General features: G+C 45.3%; 1 protein-coding gene and 1 long non-coding RNA gene across 3 annotated transcripts in view; one reads left to right on the plus strand and one right to left on the minus strand.

Moving 5' to 3' along the window:
* RAB30 (RAB30, member RAS oncogene family) overlaps positions 1–19,845 on the minus strand; it is a 50,597-nt gene extending 30,752 nt beyond the window's left edge. The window contains exons 1-2 of one of the 2 annotated variants that reach the window (XM_064505168.1): positions 19,452–19,845; positions 16,641–16,827 (exon numbers count right to left, since the gene is read on the minus strand). The gene's annotated coding sequence lies outside the window, so the exon portion shown is untranslated. The remainder of the gene's footprint in view (positions 1–16,640; positions 16,828–19,451) is intronic. The other variant, XM_064505167.1, reaches the window with a different exon arrangement.
* A 155-nt stretch (positions 19,846–20,000) lies between these two features.
* On the plus strand, positions 20,001–24,273 carry LOC112986690 (uncharacterized). The gene is made up of 2 exons (XR_003260097.2): positions 20,001–23,730; positions 24,074–24,273. It is a non-coding gene; the product is annotated as an uncharacterized LOC112986690 (long non-coding RNA).
* Positions 24,274–24,716: the final 443 nt, after the last annotated feature.

Consider the following 24,716-nt stretch of genomic DNA (forward strand, 5'->3'; position numbering starts at 1 on the left):
CCGTGAGCAACATGGCCTTTAAAAACAGATCTAATCATAGGAAGCACAGAGAAACCGCATAGCTCTGCAGTTTCATGGGTTGTCATGGCAAACGAAAATCCCTGACTCTCCGGCTTGTGCGTTTTGGAGGAAAGGAAAAAACAAAATGCCTTTTTTCATGACTAGAAAGGAATGTTTTCCTAATAATCATTCCTGAACCCGCTGCACGCTCTATATAAACAGCTGCTCCTTCCTAGGGAAAATGTTTGCTCTGTCTCTCCGACTTACTGAAGGACCATCCAAAAGTCAGCGAATACAGGCAATTCAGCACAAGCAGACATGCAGGCCCTGGTAATGAGAACCATGTGCTTTTGTTTGTGGTGATTTCTTGCCTGCCAAAGAGACAGTGCTGAATTAACCACCGGGACCTCGGCTGCATCAGGGGAGCTCACCAGGGAGGCCGACGACAAGGTACCATCAAGGGAACCGTGCAGCGTTCCAGATTTCCTCTCCCATTCCTGCATGCCCCAGGGAAACTCAGCATCACGGCAGCATTTCTTGCCCTTGTCCAATAACAGAAGCTGCCTGAAGTGAAACGAAAACGTAGGCATTTGTGTCCACTTCAATCTGCCAAACAGGTAGCAGCAGCGGTGAAGACATCCCAGCGCCGACTCCACCCAACGCGATCGGGGCACCTTGCACGCTGCCTTCAACAGCCTTCACGACCAGGAATAAATAGGTTTTGTGAGAGGAGTTTTCCGAACAGAGGTGGGAAGTAATTTGGCTGGAAGCAGCTGGCACCCGGAGAGCTGCTTTTTTCCAACAATGCTGTGCCACCTTTTGTTCTTTGGCCGGGCGCTAAAAGGCTGGGAAGTCCGGGATATCCACACAACAGATTTACATCACCCATTTCGCCATGAGGCCTTATTCAGTCATGTTTGCTCTCAGCCCTTCCCCTCCAGCAAATCTTCTCTTCGGTGCCGGGCTCCAAGGCAAGACCTTTTGTCTTGCAGGAACAACGGGACCCTAAGGAATAATGGTTACTACACGGTGTTGTAAGCGTTGTTCCTCTGTGGGTTGGGATTTTTTTGTACCACACTTCCCTACCCCCACCCGTCTCGATGGCATGTGGGAGACCAGAAGTTGCACAACTGCACACATGTGATCTGCTGGAAAGCAACCCATTCCTTAATCAAAAACACAAGCTCCCTTATTTATATTCGAAACTGCACCACCTCACTGAGAAGACCTGTGTATGTACAGCAAGGGCAACATGTGACCAAGGTGACCAGCATTTACTACCACAGGGTCTTGCAGAGCCCTTGCTGCTATGAGGAACCCAGCTGGACCCAGCTCCTCCTTACGCTTTATCTGCGAAGCTCCTCACCGAGTTGCAACCGGGGACGGCAGGGCAAATCAGTTAAAGGCAGCCAAATTTAATAAGGATAACCAGTTTGAATCTTTTGGATAGGGGGCAAAAGGAAGAACGTTCCTCGTCATGGCTCCCCCCAGGACGGGCCATGCTTGGGGGCTTGCCAGCCCACCCCTTCACATAGGAAGCGTCCCACGGAGGCCAACATCAAGCATGGGGCAAACAGATTTCCACAATCACTATTCAGCTTTGAACCACAGCAAGTCTATCCCAAGCCTCGTATGTTAACCCTTACCCCAAACCACGCTTCAGAGACGAAATGTTGAGGTTGCTAAAATTATTGGAGCTACAAGCATGCTGCAGGAGACATGGAGGCTCTGGTCTTTAGCCTAGAAAATCAGGCAGAAATACAGAGGACGGGGCCTTCCCGCACAGGACAACGGGCCAGAATATCCTTTGGTATGCTGACATCCCTTCCCTGCAAGGGTTTCTGGCGAGCACATTCGGTCCTCTGGCTGCTTGGGGTCTGGAGCATTTTTAAATTCCTGCGCAAGTGGGTGGATGCTGGAAGGGAGCAAGAACAGGACAAAAGGGGAATTAAAAAAAAAACGTTAGGCTGAGAAAGACAAAGGAAAACAAAAAAGAAAAACGAAAACAAGCGAGAAGAATCCTGTTATTAGGCTGCAGTTGCTCGACAGTGTTGGAGCACAGAATAAACAGCACAACAACTTCAGCCCTTCGTGCTACAGCGATATGACAGAATAAGTGTTTTTCATTCTGACTAGGAGACTTGGTCCTGACGCTACTGCCAGCTAGTTACACGCAGGTTTTCAAGCCTTGACAGACAATGCTGCAAGTTTAAAAAAAAAAAAAAAAAAAAAAAAAAAAAGTGTTTCAGTCACAAAAAAGACTGCATTATCAGCTTCTTGAATACATATACACTGACATTTTTCCTTAGGAAATGGCTTATCTAAGGAAGTGGCATGCAACAAACAGGCTGTGCTTGTGCCTTTGTGCAAACACGGAACATCTTATGTTTGTTTGTTTCTTGCAGCTCCCTAATTTTATACAAAATAATTCAAAGTGCCACCACTTGTTCTTTAACAGAATGGGCAGCAGTCTGCCCAAAAGTAAGAATACTTGCAATTCAAAACTGAACATAAGGCATTTTTGTTTAGTAAAGCAAAGAATTCCCTCCTAAGGTTTCAGCTAGCCATCTACCTATTAAACACAAGCAGAGCCCTGCTGCTCCAGCACAGTGCACTTCCACGAAGCATAAGGCCATGCAAAACCACTGGACTGTATTGCACAAGCTGCCATTAGAGTTATGATTGCAATGCTAATGAAGCCTACCTCTAGAGAGGAAAGCCCTCCCTAGAAGATCCTTCTATAATAGATACAACTTCAATTTGCAATGGAATATCCAAGATGGCACCATAAATCAAGAAAACAACAGAAGAATATCGTGTGCATATTTATCATCACAGCAGGGAAAACAAAGAACAAGAGGAGAAGTGAGAACACGGGAAGGTTTTTCTGGCTCTGCCAGCGATGGCTTGCATGCCAAGTCCTCTTACCTGGCACTGGGGAATTTATGCTTCCCCACGTGACAACAGTCCATATAAGCAGTCTTAAACTGGTGCTGTAAGACTAAGTCCACGCACCCTGCAAGGCTCTGTTAAGAACTTTTGCAGAAGCATTATCTTAAGGCTTAAGTTCAAAAGCAGATTTGCAACATCACTGGTTTCTCCCGTCTTCTCTCTGAGCACATGGGGTTTGCAAAGACTTGCACAAATTTATTTGCAATGAGTTAATTCCCATTAGAACAACTCAGTTCCAGCTTCGAACCCTCTTTTCAGTCTACTCTGTTCTTCCATCTAATTTCAGTGCAAGGGAGGATACTATACGCCAGCTATTTTCATGACTGGCATGTCAGTTTACATATTGCTCCCACTGAACAGATTGCCCCATGCTCCCTTTCAGCGTAAACACCCCAACATCTCTGCAATTCTCACATGCAGAGCAACTTAAATTTAGCCAAGTTAAAGCAGCACTCAATACATATACGATAAGAAGCAGAAGAGTAGCTATTGTGGTAGTAAAGAATCCAAGGATGGTAACAAGGCTCGGGAAACAGGGCTTCTCCCGAGATACTTGCTTAACTGGCAGTACCCCAGATTGCTACAGATTACACTGAGAGGAAGTATTTTATAGCTGTAATACCTAGATTTAAAAAATATATATTGGTGGAAAAAAAGCCCTGTGAGGCAGTTTCTGATGATGGTTATATAAAAGGAAGAAATAAAGAATACAGGATAAATAAAGGATAAAGAAAGGATATATGGATATATCAAGGATAGGATATAAAGGATATATAAGGAAAGGAAATAAAGGATATATGAAAAGACAGGGAAAACAGGAAGGACACGGGATGGATCTGGGATAAAGATGCCTGGACCAACACTGCTAGAACAAGAAGGCACGAGGCTAGTGCAGCCAAGGAGAGCTGGAAACTCGGACATACAACAAGGGGCAGGAAGTATCACAGGGAAACGCATTCAGGACAAGGGGACAGAGAGAACAAACTGACAAAAAACCATCCGTGACCCTGGAAGGACACTCGCCAGCTACCTGTGGAGACAAACAACAGGGCCATTTTAGGATTACTTCTGCCAGAAGTTAGGAAATGCTCCATTTTCGGAAGGACAAAGGAGATGCGTGTTCCGGCGAAACTGTGTCAGATCCGTGAATCTCAATTCAATTGCTAAACGCAGATCAGATCCGAGTGCAAATCTCGGTGCCAATCTGAACAACAGTCTCCACAATGCATTGTACAAAACAACATGGGACAACCATGGAAATTTAGGCCTTAAGTGTCAAGCAACACATTTCTGGTGCAATATGAGGGGACAAGTTTAAGCAGTGCTTTGGCACAGAAACTTAGGTTGGCTGATGGCAAAGACAAGCACTCTGCATGCAAGAAAAAGTGGTTTTGCAGCTGCCTTTGGAATGAAGAACTTCATCTCCGCTGAAGAAATCCAAGTTCTTGCTGTGTGCTCCTTAATCCGCTCCCTCAGTTCACTGCTCCGCGTCTGCTGCTCTGCAGTAGCCTCACATACTGCCTGGGGTTAAAGCTGGCAGCTCCAAGCTTTCACTTAAATTGGTTCAAGTTTCTTTTCTTGGCAAGTAATAACTTCTCTTCCTCCTCCCGCTTGCCGTGAAATTGGGGAAGCACCGAACGAGACTCTCCCCATATCAATACGAGGGTAGCAGAAAACGAGGATCTTGCAGAAGGCACCGTGTTTGCATTTGGTGGGGTATTTATTACCCCTAAACAGACATCTGGTGAAGACAGCACATGCTCTTAGGAGTGGGGCTGTGCCACCTAACGCTTGCCCCAATCCTAGCAAAATAAGGCCCCAAGCAGGGTTACACACACAGTCCCCTTCACTCTTAATATAAAGGCATTAATGGGACAAATCCAGATGTCTTACAATGAGCATGCAGGAGTTAGGGAGCCATGATTTAAAATATATTATTCTATTAAGGTTACATTATTCATTCATCATGCTATTACAACATCCAGCAACACAAATATGAAAATAACCTAAACATCAGTTTAGTTATTTGAGAAAACAAGAAAACAGACCCTATAACAAGTGGCTTTTCAACTTCTCAGACTGCTCTTCTCTTCTTTTGTTATTTGCTACTTGTTTGTATCTCCTTGAGCATGATATGAGTTGTATTCATACCAGGCTGTACAGGTGGTACAGATTTCAAACCATAAAAAATGAGTGCTGTGTTCTGGAAGAATATATTACGGTTTCTCTGGTCTATCATGTTGAAGGAGACCTCCTGGCATTTTTCAAAGGTCACAGATAAAACTCAAAAACTTTACTCAACATTTAACTATTGCAAGCAGTCAGCGTGGAAGCAAACATCGCACCACACACATGCCCACACATGCACTCTTTGCATTTTAAAGCAGAGCATCAGCTGGGCACAAACAGCCCGTACTTCACTCTAGGTCAGCACCGTCATTCTGGGAGTAAATATTACATTTTTTCCTTCCTTTCCTCCTAAAGAGTAATTGCAAATATGTATTATAACAAAACTCAGAAATCAAAACCAGGCTGATGACCTCACTGTAGATCATAATACATCTTTCACTTAGTGAGATTATCCACCTCACAGGGCTTTCAGTACACACAGGCAAGGCAGGAGACGTTAACAGATAAAGTGACTTGCCCAAGGTCAGAAATTTGGGAATAGCCTCCCTGTAGGCAGACCGTAGTCAAAGGCTCTATCTATTGGACTGTTTTACCCCTTTTACCTGTTTTGGGTCATGGTAGAGGAGGAAGAGACCAAACTCTACTACGCTTCTCTTTACTGTCTGCATTTTTTTCTTTCTTCTTTAACTCTCAATCTTGATACCTGTCTTCCTCCATCCTTACACTGTGTTCTCTACATTTTTGTCTTTGTCTATTTTTGTCCTTGTTCTGACACGCCACTTTTCAAGCAGTAAATCTTATGTAAGAGTTACAGCTCCCAAAATTGAGAAGATAATTCTTTTTTCTTGCTTCTTTCCATGCCTAGGTGCTGAAGCATGGGAGCTCCCCACGGCTGCACAGCTTTCCCGCAGTCTCTGTCCCAGTTTCCCAGTGCAGACAGACCATGTTCCACCATTCTGCAATTGCCCAAATCCTCCTCCAGCTGTCCTAGTGCCATCTCCTTCCCCAAACACCGACGGAAGTGATTTCAGTCCTAATTTAGTGTTCTGTGGGCACAGTTGAACTGGTAGAGCAGTGAATGGCAAGAAAAATGCTATTTTTCCTTGCACTCCAGGTTAGAAGACTCCTGGACAGCAAAAGCAGCATTGAGGCTGTTGGCAGGCTTAGAGCCCATTTGCATTTGGAAGACGTTCACAATTAATAACCCCGAGAGCTCCAGGAGCTGATGATACATACCCAGGAAGTTTTCCAACTTAAAACAGACAACATCCACCTCTTCTTAAACCCTCTCCTCCTCCCGCTGGAGAGAGCAACCCTCCCCTCCCCAACCAAAGCCTGGCCAACACAAAGATTTGCTGTTAGCGCGGGTCATTCATTTGGAGAGCCAGCTTAAACTACGCTGGCAAAAGAGCTCTTTCCTGCGGAAGTCCATCAACGAGTCCTTTTAGGATTAAAAAAAGGTCCCTTCACAATTAATCCAACTCGACCTCGCATCTCGGTCGCAGCGATTGTCCTTCTTCAGCCTTGCCAGATCTCATCTTGGATCGCTGGCAGCCATTCAAAAGCCACTGTTGAAGGACAATTTTGGCGGTTCACAAGTTCAGGGTTTCCCTTCGTTCCTCCTTGCTCCCATTGGTTCACCCAGTCCCAATTACTTTTTGCATTTATTCCACAGTCTACTCCACATCCCACTAATTATCGCCAACACATAAGCAGCCGTTTATCACGGCGCACGGTGCCAACTACTCCTTCTCCACGCCACTTCCGAGCAGCCGTTCTGAGATGATACGATTTTTGCAAGCAATATTAACACACAAAGATATCAGATAGCCCTGGAAGTTACACTTGCTTAATTTTGTCTTCAGCTAAGAAGTGTTTCAAATTTAGCTAGACCTTCATAAATCATTATCTGCCAGTTTTTCCCGTTACACATCACCGTCATAGCGACTTTCACAGCACACACCTTCACACTGTCAAGCACGCTCTTCCTCACGCGTGGGAAGATCTCCCTGTAAACATCCACCAAGCTGTCTCCTCTCAAAGTCATCTCGGGCTGCGATGCCTACTGCAAACTCAAAAGGTAGGCAGCTGGCAGGCTGTCGCCGCTGCTCAAAATAATGGTCTCGCTGTTCCCTGGCCTTCCCCCGGCTGTCTGCGACCCTGATCTGCTGTCACTCGCCGTAAAGCTCTGCAAGATGGGGACAGACTCTGCTTTCTCTTTGCGCAGGTACTAGCAGAGCAAGGATGGGGCCACTCGGTGCTACTGCAATACAAATGAGCAGAGTCAGCAAAAGGCATCTTGCTTGATAAACCACCACGGGGCAGTCCAGGTTCTCATGTGTCTACATTGAAAGCAGCAAGGCTCCCCTCCTGAAGCTTACTGTAACTATCGCTATGCAGAAACGTCGGTTTGTTATCTGTGCACCACTCATTTTCCCAGGAGTCTGATTCACAGAAGATGTTCCAGCTCCATCAGGCTGGGACACAGAGACATATGCTTTAAACTCACTGTCAAGTTCCTTGCAAACATCACAAGAGCAAGGAATTCAGAGGAGGGATCTGAAAAGTATAATGAGACATTTGTAGATATTTTCAGGGAATCCTGTGGCTGTTTATAGGGAGGTCTTCCCACGCAAGAGCAAAAGCATGATGGAGAGTATCAAGACTTCCCTAGGAACAGCCAAAATAGTGATTAAGAGTTGGTCCTTTGTAAGGGGAACATGCAACAGTCTCCAAAAAACCGCCAGGCACACACTGAAACACACATCACCGGGAAGCATTTCAGTTCAGATAACATGAGATTGCCCTTTAAAAAAAGTTGGAGGGAAATATGTCAAAATCTTAGTCAAAGCTTCAAATGCCAGACAAACTACAAAATATCCTATACATAAATTTTTAACTTCAGTTATTGAGAAAAACCCACATTCTCAGCGACATACCTATCTTCGCACAAACCAAATCCATCTAGTTTCAGCATACAATATTTTCCAGCATATCCCCCATCACCATACATGTCACAACACATTAAGATTCAATTAATACATCCTCCCTTTAGAAAAGGCACACACATTACAAGCCCTTCCTTCCTATAAAGGAGCTACATACTGATTAGTGAAAGGCATTCTCTGCAATAATTCTCCTCCTAAATCATACCAATTGCCTTGTCCATTTGAAAGGTGCATTTGAAATTATCAGAGGAAAAAAGCCTTCGTAGTTAGCAATGCCTGAACTTCTGCCATCGAATTTGCTCACATATTTGCAATGTTATCTTTTTCAGCACAGCCCTGCTTGAAACCCAGTCACACCTTCCCAGACAAAGCTCCATTAACATGCAAATGAAAAGTTCACCCTCTTCGTTCATCCGGTGCACAAATAGCAGGTCCTATTCGAGATGGTGCACAATTAAAGTCATAAGCAGAGAAAATGAAAGGATCAAAATGAGACAGGTTGCTTATACATGTCACAGTGATGCTTGTGTATCAGCCTCTCCTCTAATTACTGTAGTATTTCCAGGATGAATTGATTATAGCAATATGGATGAATGAGATTCTAAAGCTGAAAAACTTCCTGCATTAAACATTAATGCAGTTATTGACTGTCATCAATACAGGTGTTTAAAGCAGGGGCCGGGGTGGTGGGGGGAAGATGGCTTAGCAAAATATAAAATTTAGGGGGGGTTTAAATACCTACAAAGACCAGAATCCTGGATCCAGAGGTTTTTAGAGAGTCACAGCACCACAATATACCAAAAAAATATACATTCACCCAGCATGCTATTATTATTCAGGAAGCACACTTGTTGCTTTGTTTTTATTGTAAGGATTGGTAAAGTGTATAACTCTGAGACAAAGGCAGGAAGCCCAGCCTGGACCTGTGGTCTATTGACTGCTCAGTTCTCCATCAGACCAGACCAAGCCTAAAGATCATACAATGAAGCCTCTTCTTCATACCAGGTGAGTTTTGGATGAGCACTGCCAGACAGGCATCTGAATTCAAAAAGCTTCCCTCTCCTTAAAGGATTATACACATCTCTAATCCTACAGCAAACAGGCATTTGCAATCACATAGCCGAGCTGGAGAAGAGCCTCAAAAGTTACTGGAAGAATGACTATTTCAGCAAAATTACAAAAATGATGTAATTTCTACAAACTTTGTGACCAACTGGCAGCTGACTAGAGGACAGAGACCCAAATTAGCATCTGCACTGTAACCAAGGTGGACTGACCCGATTTTCCCTTTTCTGTTTGGCTGCAGCCGACTGCTCACTCAGCACATTAATGCCAGTCCACCTATAGTACTTGTAGCAGCCACACATCTCCTCTCTGCATGGCCCTGTCATTGCTTCCAACTGTAGCTACCAATTCATGGGACCCAGTTTCTGGACCTCTTCGGCTTGATTTTTAGTGGCTCTGAGCCCTCGTAGCCTCAGCATCCAGCCCCGGCACTGAAGATGCTCAGAACCTCTTCAAAACATGTTCTCGCCCTGGATGCGCAAAGGTTGAGGAACCTCTAGTAAATAACTGATTTGACAGCTCAAGCCTTACGTCAAGTCTTTTAAAGCAGCAGTGTGTGACATTGATCTAGCAGATTACACTCTACACAGCAGCACTGTCTTTTTTTTCTTGCCTGCCTTTGAGGAACCAACTGAAATGTCTGCATCAGCCTCATACAAGTGCCAGTTCCCCCATCTAATCATGGGAAGAAACGACCTCCTCTGACAGCACTTCTAAATCTGCCCATTTCCCTCCAAAGACTCTGTCTGGGACCTACTGTAATAACACTCTTAACCTCAGACAACCTAACTTTGGTGCCTAAAATTCAGGGGAGATGCCAAGGCTCCGTCACTAAGTGAACAAACCCAACTGAACATCATAAATCTTTAGCCAACACATTTGCCAAGATACTTACGCTTTCTAAAAGGATGCAGGGTTAACAACACTTAAATTCTAGGGGAGATTATCTGGGTTACAATTTCAGCTTCTTCGGATGTACAGAACAAATGCCAAGTGCCTGTGCAGACCAAGCCTGCCTGTCACCTCCATAAGAAGAGGATGCTATTGGCATGGCCATGCCAGACGGACACAGCTGAAATCACACCGTTGTGCCACAGTACCTGAATGGAAGACCTCCAGGAACGCATGTTTCTTGTGGAAAAGCAAGAAACAACCCCCCAAAAGCAAACAGTGCTCTTTCTGCCTGGCGAGAAGTGAACCAGCATTGCAGCACAGTGGGATTGCAGCATAAATGCCACATGTCATATGAGAGTCACTTGATCTCTAGGAATCACAGATCACACCAAAGCTAAATGACAATTCAGTTAGTGGATTTTGCCTTTCCGTTGGCCTTTCCATTTAACTACACCCTTCTCCATTTAACTCCGTGCCATTTCCACTGCATGCAGTGCTCTCTCTCTCAGTATCTTGTCGTACAGAGCTGCCAACCACATTACAGCATCCGTCACACAGCACCTCGCCGGTAGCTGGTGGCTGGTACGGGGATAGCCGCACTTGGTTTGGATTACAGTTTATAAAAGTTTTTGGAGTCTTTTGAAAGGAAAAGCACCATATAAATCGAAGTTGTTACTGTCACCTATGGACTAAGTCCAGTGAGGAATTTGCTAGCGCTCACGGTGGAGACTGGAGATGTTTGAAATACTGATCAGCGTGCAATGGAGAGGCTGAGGAATACACTTCATTAACATTGCCTATAATGCTTCTCATCAGCAGCACACAATAAAATACTGATGAATATTCATGGTATCCCTCAGAGGTTATCTTCATTTTACAGATGGAGGCAACTAAGATACAGCAAGTTTAGAAGTGACTTGCCTGTATCCATAAAATGATTGGATGCAGAAGAATTCAATTGTCTTGCCTACAAAAAAAAAAAAAAAAAAAAAAAAAAAAAAAAAAAAGTCTTTCTAGACAAGACTAGAAGTTACACACAGATTTACTTGCAGTAAAACTAAAGGAACTGGCATTTCCCAGATCATTAATGGTTTATCCTTTTTCCCCCAGATACTGCACTGGTTACTTAACCGGTTTTTATATTACAGTGGCACCTACGAATTGCAGATAACTCCAGATTCTCGTGGTACAAAGTAGGGACTAATGCTCCATCCCAAAGGCCTGACAACTGATAATAAAATATAGCCTATAAATATAATACTGGAACTGTCAAAAAGAGATGAATGACTCAAAACTGTACCAGAGGCAGAAACAGGAATGGACCAATGCTTCAGGTTCGAGAGCCATAACTAAATTAGTTACCCAAGTACCAGTCAACATTGTGAAGAAGGTATTTTTAAAGCATTCTTGTATCTACAAGAACTAATGTCAGCAAGCAAAACGAGGAATACTGTGAAAGAGGTATTAACAAGATGGAAAAATATATTTTTTTTATTTAGTTTTATACATTTCTCAGCAGAGTTTGACATTTAAACAGGATGGCCTGGTTACCAACAGCTCCTCTACGACGGGGTGCAACACGCTTCCCGGCACACTGACTGACAGCCGCGATAAACAAACAATAACCCACGCCAGGTTTTCCTCCCTACGGCGACAGCTTTTGTAAAAATGCAGAACTTAATGAGAGACTTTATTTAATATTTATTTCACAATCAGCCTCGTTTATTCTAATAGAACTAACCTCAACCCACAATGATTTTCTTTCCCCCCCCTTGGTAATTTAGTTGCACAAGTCAACGCTCAATCCGTTTTGAACTTTTTCAGCTTTGAATTTCTAACTAATTTCTTTTTTTACAGATGTATTTTTCATTAGTTTCTAAGCACCTTAAATTTCTACCCCCTTCAGGGAGAAAATTTGCTATTTTATTTACACCTTCATTCTTTTTCTGCATTGCCACAGGGTACTTAAGTAGCTGAAAGCGCACGTGGTAGGTGCCTTCTCCCCACTTCCACTTGCCCCGTGTCGCTCACGCTTTTGCATTAATCAATCATCCGCATGGCTGCAAAGTAAATCAGTGGTCCCAAGAAAATTAACCTAGCAAAAATGATTCCTTTTTTTTTTTCCTCCAAAGGTTGTTTTTAACCAGATAGTTTCCTGATCCAGACAGTACGGGTTAGAGGCAACACTACTATAAATGGGATGGCTATTTATAAAAGGCCAGAGGTTTGAGATGCACAAGTAGTTTCCAAGGTTTATAAGTATATTGGAAATACGTACTGGGAAGTTCCTCAGGTTCACAGTATGGATGCATTTCTTTGAGTTTGTTCTTCAGCTATTTGGAGGAGGGGGAGGCAGAAGCAATTCAGAATCAAGCTCATACTATGCTCATATGGGAGATGTTCAGTGGATAGAAACACTTAGGAGCAGGTCACACTACAAAAAAATCTCATTCCTATAGATAATAGAGCAGTTCCCAAATGATTTGCATGCTCCCACTTCTCTCTTGTGGACCAGTTGGACAGAAATCTGTTACCCTCTTCGCTCTAGAAGTTAAGGGCTAAACTCCAGGGTCCCAGTTTGTCTGCTGAAATTAAAGAGTTAACAGGAATCTGGGCTTATCTGGGGGTTTTCTATGCACATGCACATCTATTCAAGCAAAATGCTACTACCATATTTTAGAAGTGTGAATATTGCTGGCCTGAAAAAAAAAATGGGCATGATTCCCTATCTAGGCAGAACAAATTGTTCAGAACAAGGACAAACGCAAGTGAGAAATCAAGCACCAACTTCGGATGTTTCGAGCTTCTGATATCTGCAACTCAGCATTTTTTCTTTTAATAGACACCAAATTGTTCAGGAATTGCCCCGTAACTACATAATCCTCGAGCACAAGTATTTGCAGCGGGGATTTTCATTATCAGATGAGTATGTGAGAGATTTGAGGGTGCCACTGCCTTCCATCAGCCACAGCACGAGGAGACTGGAGACAGCTCTTGCCTGTAGGGCAGGAATAACAGAGGATGGTGCAGACACTCGCCTCACTCGAGCGGATTTTAGACAGAGAACATCAGAGCGGCAAACTCTGTTAAAATAACCCCTTTATGGTGAAAGTACTTCTCGTTCAGTTGTCCTGGCACAGAAACACCAGTGAGATTGCTAGGAATAGGAGCAGACCTCAAATCGCTCACTAGGATAAACTTCCAGCCTGCAAAACTTGCCGTTTTTACCTCGGGGGACCCAGGATGCAGAACCAAACGCTGGAAACGCAGCCGTGCCCTGGAGTTCTCGCGAGTTCGGGGACGTATGTGAATCCCAAGCCTGCCCCTACTCTTGTGCAAGCTACGGATACTTCAGTCTTCATTGGAGTGTTAATTAAAACTCACTACCGCAGGTTTACCTGAATTAATACCTTTTCTCCGCAGGACACGATGTGCCATGAACGTCAGGGGGAGATGCCAAAATAAGAAGGCTAATGCTATTTCTCAATCTTTTTCACGAGACACAAAAAATGAGCAGATATTCCCACTGTGATCTGAGGAGGGAAGAGAAAGGCTACTCAATCCGTACATCCAAATAGTAGTTGGCTTGGGATGAAACAATCTGCTTTCTCCAGAGGATCCGGTGGGGATACTAAATGAGTGAGGGAAGCTTTTTCTACCCTACATTTATTTTTCAGGTGTTTGAATCAATAGCTATGAAGCCAGAACACACAAAAGGAGTCTTTAAGTGGCAGCCTCCTTCTCTCTCAGTTAATCAGGTTGGGTAGCCAGTTTAATAAAGCCTGAATCTCCCATGTCAGAGACAGTGGAATTGAAAACCCCCTTCTGTCACCAGAAAACAGGAAAATAAGCCAGCACAGTACTTTGTTCTCAGCATGGAGACCCCAAAGGGGATTTCTTGAGGTCGCTAACAAGAATTCAGATTAAGAAGCAAATTAATGAGTTTGTCTTGCAGACAAGTGTTTTTAAGGAGGTTACTTTAAGTAACTATTCCCATGCTGCGTCCACATCGCAGTCATGAAAATACCATGCATTAGACCCCAAAAGTATAAGAGATGACACCATGGAGAACTTCTCACTAATTAGACATGAAGCTGGCTTCCTTTAAAACCTTGCTAGATAAAAAGCCTCGACTGATCTATTTTCCATTACTCCGAGTTCAAGCAATGAAACTTAAATCGCATGGAAGCGCTAATGATTTTTTTTTTTTCAAGTCAGGTTTTTATTACTGAAAGCATTTCTTCACACCACAGCAAAACCAAGATCTGGGCGGTTAACAACATGATTTCTTTTTTCATCCTGGCAACCTCTTTCATTTCTTCTTTGATCATTTGTAAAGCTGAATGCCAGCTCACGCCTTTTCACTGAAGGCATCAATCTCAGCCCTAAATGTGGCGCGCTCAGACTCTTCCTGCAGCTCTGTCACTTTCGTAGCTACGGATGAACAGGTATTTGGAGCAAAAGAGTAATTGGTAGAAAAACAGAAGTGCTCGTCAAGCCTCTGTGCCTTGAGTTTTGCCAGCTGCAAGGCAGAGTATAGGTGCAGGTTGGCTAATCACAAATACGTTCTTCTTCCCCCACAGCATCTTTTGCAACCTGTTCCCTATTGGTGTCACGTCTTTTTCAGACAGGAGTCTCCGTTGACAACATTCCCCGGATTCACTGGTAGTCGGGGAGTATCCAAGCTCCCCAAGTCATTGCTGGACATCGCTATATACGGAAAAGCCGGGGCGGGGGGAAGGGGAGATGCATCAGAGCAGGAGGCAAGGGGAGGCAAAGGGAATCCTTGGCTGGGAGAGGCAAATGGAAACAGGTATTTCTGCTCTTTCTATGGATGCAAGCGGCTCCGTCAAACGCACTCTGGAAAGCCCACACAACTGCTTGCCATACAGATTTGCATCTCCAGGAACAGCCGTGGGATGCCCTTTTCCTCCCCATCCCCAGCAGATCAAAGCCAAGGCTGACCACCACCCTACTGGGTTCAGGGATGCCACAGCAGTTCCCTTTTAAAGGTAATATATTGAATTTATACCAAGAAATACTTGAAATGCACACATGCTGCCTTTTTGAGTAACCGATCTTTTGCTTAATGCAGCAAACTAAATTGTGTTTTTTCATTGTGTAACTTTTTAAGAAATGAGGAGCAATGCAGTGGAGAAGCTGGTCAAGCTGCTGGGGACCACATAATGTTCTGCTCTCCATGCAGCATGTCTTTAGTAGGACACAGTTACCCAAGGACTGCTTGGCCACTGGGCACTTTGGCATCTCTAACATCTTTTTATTTTTAATCCTTTTATTCCCCTGCCCTTTTTTAATTTATTTTTTAAGACTCTGCTCAGCCTGTAGGATACAGTCTCTTGAGAAGCCACAGGCAAGCTCATCTTTTTTCATGCCAACAGCTTTCCCTCTCTTCCTCTTCACATTACTCTTTTCAAAGTTTTTAAAAAAAAAAGTACCCACTATTCAGATACTTAAAGAATACAGTCAACTTCTACTTTAGTAGTACCTAAAAGAAAGTATTTCTGCTAAAACAAAAGAAAATAAACAGGATATCCTCTGATCTTTTACAGGACAGTAGCAGATTTCAGTAAGGCTCTATCTAGCTGGAGCAATATAAGACCTTACTGGAGGCTTTTTCCTTTGTACAACTATTCTCTAATTAATCTCAGGAAGGGGAAAGAAAAAAAAATCAACTAGGTTAGTTTAAATAGGCGTTTTAAATTTTGTCTGGAGTATATTAGGGAATAGTATATATAAACATATAGAAGCAGCACAGTGCAGCAAGAGCAGTAATGCCAGGAGGGAAGATGGCAAATAGCAATTAAGTCTCAAGCTGTTTGCAGCCTAAATACCTATCAACACAACTGAGTGCTCTGATGTTATTATCTATGCCGGGTGAAATCAAATAACATTACAACACAAATCTCACTAATACCTTGCTTTTGCCCTACGTTCAGTGCTGATGTTTAGTAAAGTAGTTTCATAACTGATCTATGCTAACAGTGACCTGCTTTAATGCCGTCTTGATTGCGTTTAAATACTGACAATTTTTAAGGGCCAGGTTCATTCCTGCTCTACCCTAATGAGCATCTGAGGGATGTTTGACTTGATCTCCCCAATTTGATTTCACAATCAAAGCAGAGACCAGCCAAGAGGCATGAGGACTGTATCACACAACTGTTTCATACCGTAAGGCAGACATCAAAAATAAAATTTAGTTATTGACAGAACGAATTGGAGAGGAGCTGAATGACTTGCTGCAGAATGAAATCACAGACACTGGAGATGAGGTCAGAAGTCTTAGGTCATCCAGTCCACCTTCAGTCAAAGCAGGGCTGCTGTTCACCATCGCTGTTCCAAGCTCCGCCTAAATGGGCTGCTGATTTTGATACTGGAAACCCATCAGGAACATAGACCATCTTATAGCCTAATAAATATAGTCCTAGCACATGTCCTGCTCCTATTTCTGTGTCTATTAAGAGCAAAGTCTGTGTTCAAACTGCAGGGTCCTGTCATAAGGAATTGATCCAGTTCCCAGGTATGATAATTTCTTCTTATTTTTACATAAAATACAGCTGAGCAAAAGTCAATCAACAGCTCTCACTCCCCCCCCAAAAAAAAAAGAAAAAACACACAGACTTGCAGATATACCTGCCTGGGACACGCCACAGAAATCACAGCGAGCACCACACTTTGCGGACTGACGGATGCCAGCTTGGCTGTCACAGCGAGCACCGGACAAAGGAAGCTCCAGAGCCAGAAACGGGAGCCCCAGCTTGCGCTGGAGAGCCACAAGACTCCACCACAGGTGCTGACTAGCATCTCCCACTAGCTTGGCCTAGGAGGAACAGGAGCACACGCTTACCATGGGTCTCAGCAGAAGAAAGCTCTTTCACGGGAAGGCTGGTAGGGAAACAAGCACAGGTTCAAGGCTTTCGCAGATGCCCATTTCTCATTTTCCCTCCCCACGCCTGCCCATGAAGCGAGAGCTCAGCTCCTCTGCACAGAGCCTTCTCCATTCACACCTTCTTGCAGAAGACCCCATCTCCCCATCTCCTCACCAGATCCCCAAATGCCAGGCTAAAAAAAAAAACCACATTGTCTTCCCTTTGCTCAGCACTGTAGCAGAAAAGAAAACAAAACTTGGGAGGAAAACGAAAAAAGGCAGTTTGTCACAGCCCTGCCTCTCTGAGGTCCCCCATCTCATCAATCTTTTGGACCCCCTCCATGCACTAGGCATGGGGCCACCCCAGCATACAAGGGAGGGCTTGAACCTCTTTCTGCAACAGGTCTGGAATGGGGACAATTCAATACGATTTAGGGCATGCAGCTGATGCTTACTGTCTTGCAAAGGCATGATTTCTGGCTTTATAAATATCACAAGTAAGGCGCTGAACTCAGATGAAGAAGAACAGACTACTACAAAAAAATACAAGAGACCAGAGATTCAGAGATTCCAGCTCCGACTCCCCTTTCAGACACCAGCTGCTAATAAGACACTGGAAGAAGTAAAAGAGCGGAGGAAATACATAACACCACTTTCCTGGGATCATCTCCCATTTCCCAGCAACTGGCATCTCAGGGACTTCTTGAACAAAGCCAGTAAATGCACACATTGAGGTCTTTGCAGGATCATGACCTAAATAACTCGAGGGCAAGGGCCTGAGAGCTTGTCTTTGCCTTTTCACAGCAATCACTCACCTCCTGAGCTTTGCCACTTTGGCCCATTTTTGTGGGTCTGTATTTCTGATGCTGCAAGGCAAAACTTCATCTTATGATTAGTGTGAATTTCTGGGCTATGTTTTTAATCCACTTATTCCTGTACTATAATATAGCTTGAAAATGCTACCGCACAGGACGTTATTAAAAGTCTTTCTAACCAACCAAATCCAATAATTTGGAAAAATAATAAAACCAGCATAAATATCGATACATATATATGTAAAAAAATTACATACACTTAAAATAGCTAAATATGAAAGCAGAATCAAATAGGGACATCACAAGAACGTCACTGTTTTTCAACTACAAAGCCCCTGGCCACGGATTCCCTGCTTGTTCTGCAGGACTTCTGTATTGATATTCCCCAGAATAATTCCCAGGCTTTCAAACTATCACTTTCATACTGTCATTTCACTTCCAGTGCTTTTGCTTCATAGCTAACAAAATCACCGCTGTAAAACTTTGCTTTTTGAGGCCAAGATGGGAAACCTTGTATTAGGTTACTGGTTCCCTCCCTTGCAAAATAGAAATAGAGGAAAATGCCATTCCAGGAAATCAACATTTTTAAAAAGGACCAACCCAACAAAGGCAACTGCTGCATGCACTGTTTTTCTTCCCCTTTGAGTCAGTAACAAAGAGGAAGGAAGGAAAAAAGAATAGAAAAAAATAAATGCCAGGAGGAGGTCTGGACGCAGAACGGACACCCCTCGGGAATTCACCGGCCAGAGGAGGGGATGTAAACCGCCGGGCATCGCACCCAGACTCCCCGACCGCTGTGTTGGTGTTTACCAACACTTTGATCCACAGAAACAGGGAGCCACATTGTCCGCCCCGCGCTCACACCACCCGTCCCTGGATCCCAGGAAACTCTGCCAGAGGACAAAACAGTGTCGGTTACACAAGAGAGGCGCAGAAGCAAATATGCAGCAGAGGGGGAGGAAAAAAATATGTATCTATATATTCAGTTCAGCTGTACGCTCTCCTCCTGCTCTCAAAGGCAGCTCCAAGCCAGGCTTTGGAGCGGGTTAACTTTAAAGGGCACTGGAAGGTGCTGACAGCCGAGGTGAGCAGGGCTCTCCTGCGCGCACACGCTTACCCGCCACCGTTGCCGGCATCGCCAAATCAGATGTCTGCGAAGCACAAGCAATTGCAGCAATGATACAGTTAGAGAAAAAAATCCTGATGTTTTGTACTAAGGAAAAAAAAAATAGTATTTCGCAGCGGCATCCTAGCACTGATCACGTAAGAGACCTGAAAGGCACCTGACGGAAACAACAAGAAATAGGGAAAACGAATTAAAAAAAAAAAAAGAGAGACACGCCAAAAAAAACCCGAAGCCGCGCGGGCAGGACCACGAAGTTCCCTGTCAGCCCTAAGCGACTTTGTAACGAGGCTCCGCGCTCGGCGGGCAGCGGCGAGAGCCCCGGAGCCCCGGGAGCTGCCGGGGGCGCGGAGCAGCACGCTGCGGGCGCGGGTCGCCGCTCCTCTCCGCATTAGTCATTTTATTGTTATCGTTATTATTATTATCATCATTATTTCTGGCAGCGATGCCCAGGCGCCAGGCGCAGCCCGTGCCGCACGCCGCGGCACCGCGCACCAGCGCTTTGCCCCCGCCGGGGAATACGCGGTGCGCGCGAGCGGATTGGGGCGGGATAGGTGGAAAAAAGGATTTAAAAAATAAAAAAATAAAATAAAAGAGGGAAAAAAAAAAAAAGAGAGAGAGGCGAGCGCGGAACTCACCTGGCTTGGGATTCTCCCTCCCTCTCCACGACCATAAAACGAGGCGGGAGCCGGGGCGCAGCCGGCCGCCGGCGGGTGCAGCCTGGCAGCCGCGGGGGCACCGCGACGGGGCCGCTGCTGCGGCACGGGCACCGCGCACCCCCCGCGGCGGGCGCAGCGGGGCCGCCGCCGCCGGGCGCTGGGCAGCCCTGGGCCGGAGCAGCGGGGCCGCCCCGGGCGGGGGTGAAGCCCGCGTGGAGGCCGCCCGGGGCCGGTGCAGGAGCCGCCCCGCCGGGCCCGGCGCTGGCGGCGGCGGCAGCGGGAGGCGGCGCCGGCGGAGCACAATGAGTCGCGGCGCGCCCCCACTCCCTGCCCGCTCGGCAATGACATCACCCCTCTCGCCCGCCGGGGCGGGGCCAGCGGCCGCGCAGCCGGCTCCCCATTGGCCGGCGCCCGCCGGCACCGCCGCCTTCTGGGAGTCGTAGTTCGCCGCCCCGCCGGCCGCCCGGCCTCGCGGGGAAGCGGGGACTCCAACTCCCGCGCTGCCCCGCGCTGCGCAGCCGCAAGGAGGAAGAGGGAGAGGGGGTGTGGAGAGGGGGGTGGTGGCCGCGGCGCCATGTTGATGGCGTGGGACGCTTTTAGCCCGGGAGGAGAGACGGGGGAACCGGGTTAAAATGTCGGAAAAGGGGGAAGGGCGGGAGATAGGTGTTCCTTCGGGGGCGGGAAGAGACAGCGGAGAGGAGGAGAGGGCGGCTGAGGGGGCATCGGAAGACCTGGGGCGGCGGCCGGTTGCTCCTGGCGGAGCCGTAGGTCCCCGCACCGGGCGGGGGGCGCAGCGCTGGTCTGGGGCCTTTTCCCTGGCCGCCTTTGCGGGCCGGCGGGGAGCGGCGCCGCTGAGGTGGGTCCGTGGAAGGGGCCGCCGGCTGGCGTTGCATGGCGCGGGGCAGGCGGCGGCGTGTGTCGGGGGCGGGTGCCGCTGGTGCTGTGGAGGCCGGTGCGGCCCCTCAGGGCTGCGCGCCCGGGCGGGGGGCCCGGTGCGGTGGACGCGGCCGCCGGGGTCTGGGGCGGGTGAGAGGGACTAGCCGCACGCCGTGGTTTAAAGAGCAGGGCTGAAAGCTTGGCCTGGCCGTGCTGGGGTGGGGGAGGCTCTGAGCAGGGCTCAGGCCAGGACGTGCGCGTCTCACGAAGCAGGTGAGTGTTTGTGGTCCCCGCTGCTGGGCTCTTTCAGGGGTTTAGGCTTCGGTCTGATGTTTGGTAACTGCACTAATCTTAATTGGCTGTCATCATGTGTGGCTTATTGTGCCCAGCAGGAGGAGCTTTGTTTCATCCTAAAGGCAAATCCTGTCGCTGTAGACCACGATATTATACACTCTAGAGACGTAAACTAACATTGAAGAAGCTGATGGGATGGGTGAGGTGGTGTAAGACCTTTTAACATGGTGTGGGAGCAGCTAAGCTAACTTGCTTCTGTATTTTCTTACCTGCTTTAGCTGTCTGGTGTTGGCATGGCTTAGCCTCCTGATCAGCTTTTCGATGCTGTCTTGGGTTCAGCAAGCCCTTGAGTCCAGCGCACCTTCTGGCTGGTCTGGAGGAGGGAGGCTAGATTTTGAGCCGTGGGTTGTAGTTTCTTGGACTGACAGTCGTCCCCACCTGTACTGGTCTCCCTGCTGGGGAATGGGAAATGATCCCTCAGTCAAACTGGAGGTTAGTTAAATATCTGTTAATTTTAAGGAGCCTGGAGTTCCTTTGTTAGTCCTGAAATAGCTTGTGGAGGATCTTCGCTCAAAAGTGGAGGGAAGGCAGACATTCATTGAAGACTTATATGGTTTGTGAAATCATGTGCATGTGAAATAATGTGGTTTCTAGTTACAGCTGATTCCTGTGAAATAAAGTGCTCTATTGCTTCAAGAAGATATGTCACTGAAAGGAGCTGAGAAGAGCTATGTAGGCTTCCTGGAAGTTCTGATTAAAGCCTTATAGTGGTGTAATAGCTTGGGAAAAGGGAGTTATAGCCTTATGTTTTTAAAATACTTATGCTTTTCCTGGAGGTAAGTACAGTGCATTTGCTCAAGATAATGCTGTGCAGTAGTAGTGCACAGCACTTGCCCTATGGTACGACCGAGTCACATGTTGGAGGGAGGCTGTCATGAGAAATGTTGTGTGATGCAATTATGAATTAGTTAACCTAAACCTTGTAGTCTCTTAAGATTTGTTAAAACTACAGCAATACATTCAGGTCTTCCATCTCCTTAAATCCAGTTCCCTCCAGCTTAAAAAAAAGGGGGAAGGGGGCATGAGGGGGAAGACCAGTTCTCTGCCTTCCCCATTCATTATCCCATAAAATGTCAGTTGTGTTGGGAGAGGAGCTGCACCTTACATAGCCACCCTTCTCTCCCCACCCAAGCTTGTCCAATTTTGCCGTACTTATTGCTGGAGAAAAGGAGTGGAGGGAGTATAATAAATTTTTGCTCACATAACTTTCAGTAATAATTGCACATAATTGAATAATTCTGAATTAACAAATGTAGCCTCCTTTGTTTCTTTTCTTACTCTGTGTTCCCATTGTGGATGAATTATCTTTGGAGTTAGTTTGGCTTGTTCGGGGGGTTGGGGGGGAAGGGCCATTTTAGACTTTAAGCTTATGCTTACATCAGTGCAGCTGCTCATTGAATAACGATGGTAAGTATTGTGATGGCGTAATTGAGGGGGGTCCTATAACTGGAAAAAACCTCACAAATGCTAAATTTTTATCTAAGACAAGTCTACTGGCTAATGACTGTTTACATTTTTAGTTAAATTGCTTTAGCAACAGCTTGTTACACATGCATTGATTTCCTGCCTCCCCACCTGTTTCACGGTGATGCTGCTCTGGAGAGGAGGCATGGAAACGTTGCTTTACAAATTCAATTATTTCATTTCTTTCAGTATTTCTTTGCCTGAAGATGCTGCTAATATCAGATAACAGTTGCTACAGCCCGTTGAAACATGGAAATAAGGAATCTCTGGCAAGAGACAAGTACAATAGAGTTCTGCATGTTTTATAGGTCACTTTCATCAGTGTGGGGATGTCTGATATTTGTCCATGTATGGATTTTCCTCATAGATTACAACTTGTCAGAGATTCTCATGATGAAACCTGTGTCACATGTCTCAAACTTGCATATTCTCATCACACTGTTCACTTTGAAAGTGCTAATGTCATAGTCTCTTTTGTGACCCAACAGGTCTTAATTGCAAGATCTACAACAGGTGTACAAGCAGTCTGCAGCCCTATTGCAGAAATACCTGTTGTCTCAATACTTCATATAAAAAGGCTTAAAGTGACTTGAAGGCCTGCCTTTGGCATTTCTTAAATACGTAGGTATAGTCTGTTTTAATGCCATCTATGAAAACTTAATCCACTCTATATGGTCCTCAGGCTACTATCGTGTTACCTTTGTTTGTCAGCATCCTACACTGCAGAAACTGCAGGTTGTCTTTGCTGCTAAAGTGGTTTTAGTCACGTGGGTCTTAGGTAAGTAGCCACCTAGTGTCCTGAGAATCACTGGAAGGGGTTGGATGCTCCTGCAGGAGGGTGGGTAAAAATATGTGGCTACTCTGCTTGTCTTCTCAAATTGCTTAGCCAAGGTCATATGTAGCAATCTGGCTTCATATCTGTGCTTTCATTCTGACAAGATGCTTGCTTTTTATGAAAACTTCAGGAGGTTAGCTGCTATAAATTCAGCCTTTACTAGATAGCCTACTAAACAGGCTTACTAACTGGATGAGAAGTATATAAGTTTGAGATTAAACGTACATGAAATAAGAAAGGATGGATCTTAGGATTCACCTGAACTGTGTAAGTATGCTGTGTCGTAATATGTAATTTTTAACGTGTCTGGTGTCATGGTACATCCATGTCAGTGCACCATGGCTAACTGCTGTCAAAATGTTGGTGTTTTCCGAGTTCCTGCATATTAATTGTCAGTCCTTATTGTAATTTCTTGCCATGTAAACTAGCTGGGGTAGAAATTTGTATGTGCTCAGTTTTCTTAGTTACCTAGCCACAAAACTTTGTAGGAGCTGCCCACGCTTTTTTGGCTGGGAACAAGGTGGGTGGACTGGGAAAGAAAAGTGAGAGCCAAGAAACTGTTACAGACCATCACCATTTTAGAGTTTATAAGGAGGGAATGGGACAAACTATTTCACCTTCCAATTACTGCTCTGGTTTTAGAAGCTGAAGAAACTGCTCTTAAGGTTTTTTGGTATGTGATGGCCTCACATAGGACAGCTTCCTGAAGAGTTACTGGGGTGCTGCAAGGTAAAAGTGAATTCAGCTTGAGATAAATACTTTTATATACCATATAAATACTTTCATATGGTGGTATTGTTTCCCAGTATCTTGAGGATATGGAAAAAGGGATCTGTTTTTAAATATATTACTGTCTACTTTGTTCTTAAGGAGAGAGAGTTTGGAAAAATACAGGTAAGAGCAGAAGGGTTCTGTCTGCCTTTTTAAGTGACATTGGGAAATTGCGAGGCAGATGTTTAAACAAATTTCTAGAATATAGGATTCTTGGGTGGCTGAAAACATATGTAAAGTTTCTCTGAAAATAATTTTAGTAACTGATAAAGGTGTTAACAGTTCTCTTTTTTTCTTTCAGCGCCAGAACAGTGCTTTAACAGCAGTCAAGAACTTTAAGTAGCGTGGACATGTTCTCTAATTGAGATATGGCAGCAGTTCAATACCAGTTATACAACAGAAAAGGACGTGCAGGCCACTGCAAGTCCCTGGATTCATAGGAACTGGTTTCTGAAAGAACTGCTGATTTTATCACAGATAAAAGCTCAGATTCTTCCAGAACTTTTAATTCCTGTTGACTTTAAGTGAGACCTAATTGCAGTACTAAATCAGGAAGTTATTTTTATTGTGGGCACTGGGGAAGGGGATCTGAATAGGGGACTTAGAAGTGTTATTCGCTATGATAGGTCTGGGGAAAAACAGGCTGTCCAAGCCTAAGAGATTGCAGATGTGAAAGTCACTCCTGGGAAAGCACACTAGCACTTTGCAAAACTGGCTAAACAGAAGAAACTTCCACAGTTGAGTGTGTTGTGCTGCAGCCTCTTGCTAAGTATGGATATATCTCTTCAGATAAGATGGCCTAAAGTGACCACTGGAAACCATAGGGTCACAGCTGAACTGGTTTCACATTTCTGTTGAGAGCATGTGTGCATCTGTACTGTTCAGAACCACCCAAACAGCATCAGACTTGGCCAAATAAGAGAATATTGCTCACATAAAATAAT

This window comes from Dromaius novaehollandiae, chromosome 1, assembly GCF_036370855.1.
Source record: "Dromaius novaehollandiae isolate bDroNov1 chromosome 1, bDroNov1.hap1, whole genome shotgun sequence".
Lineage (NCBI taxonomy): Eukaryota > Metazoa > Chordata > Aves > Casuariiformes > Dromaiidae > Dromaius > Dromaius novaehollandiae.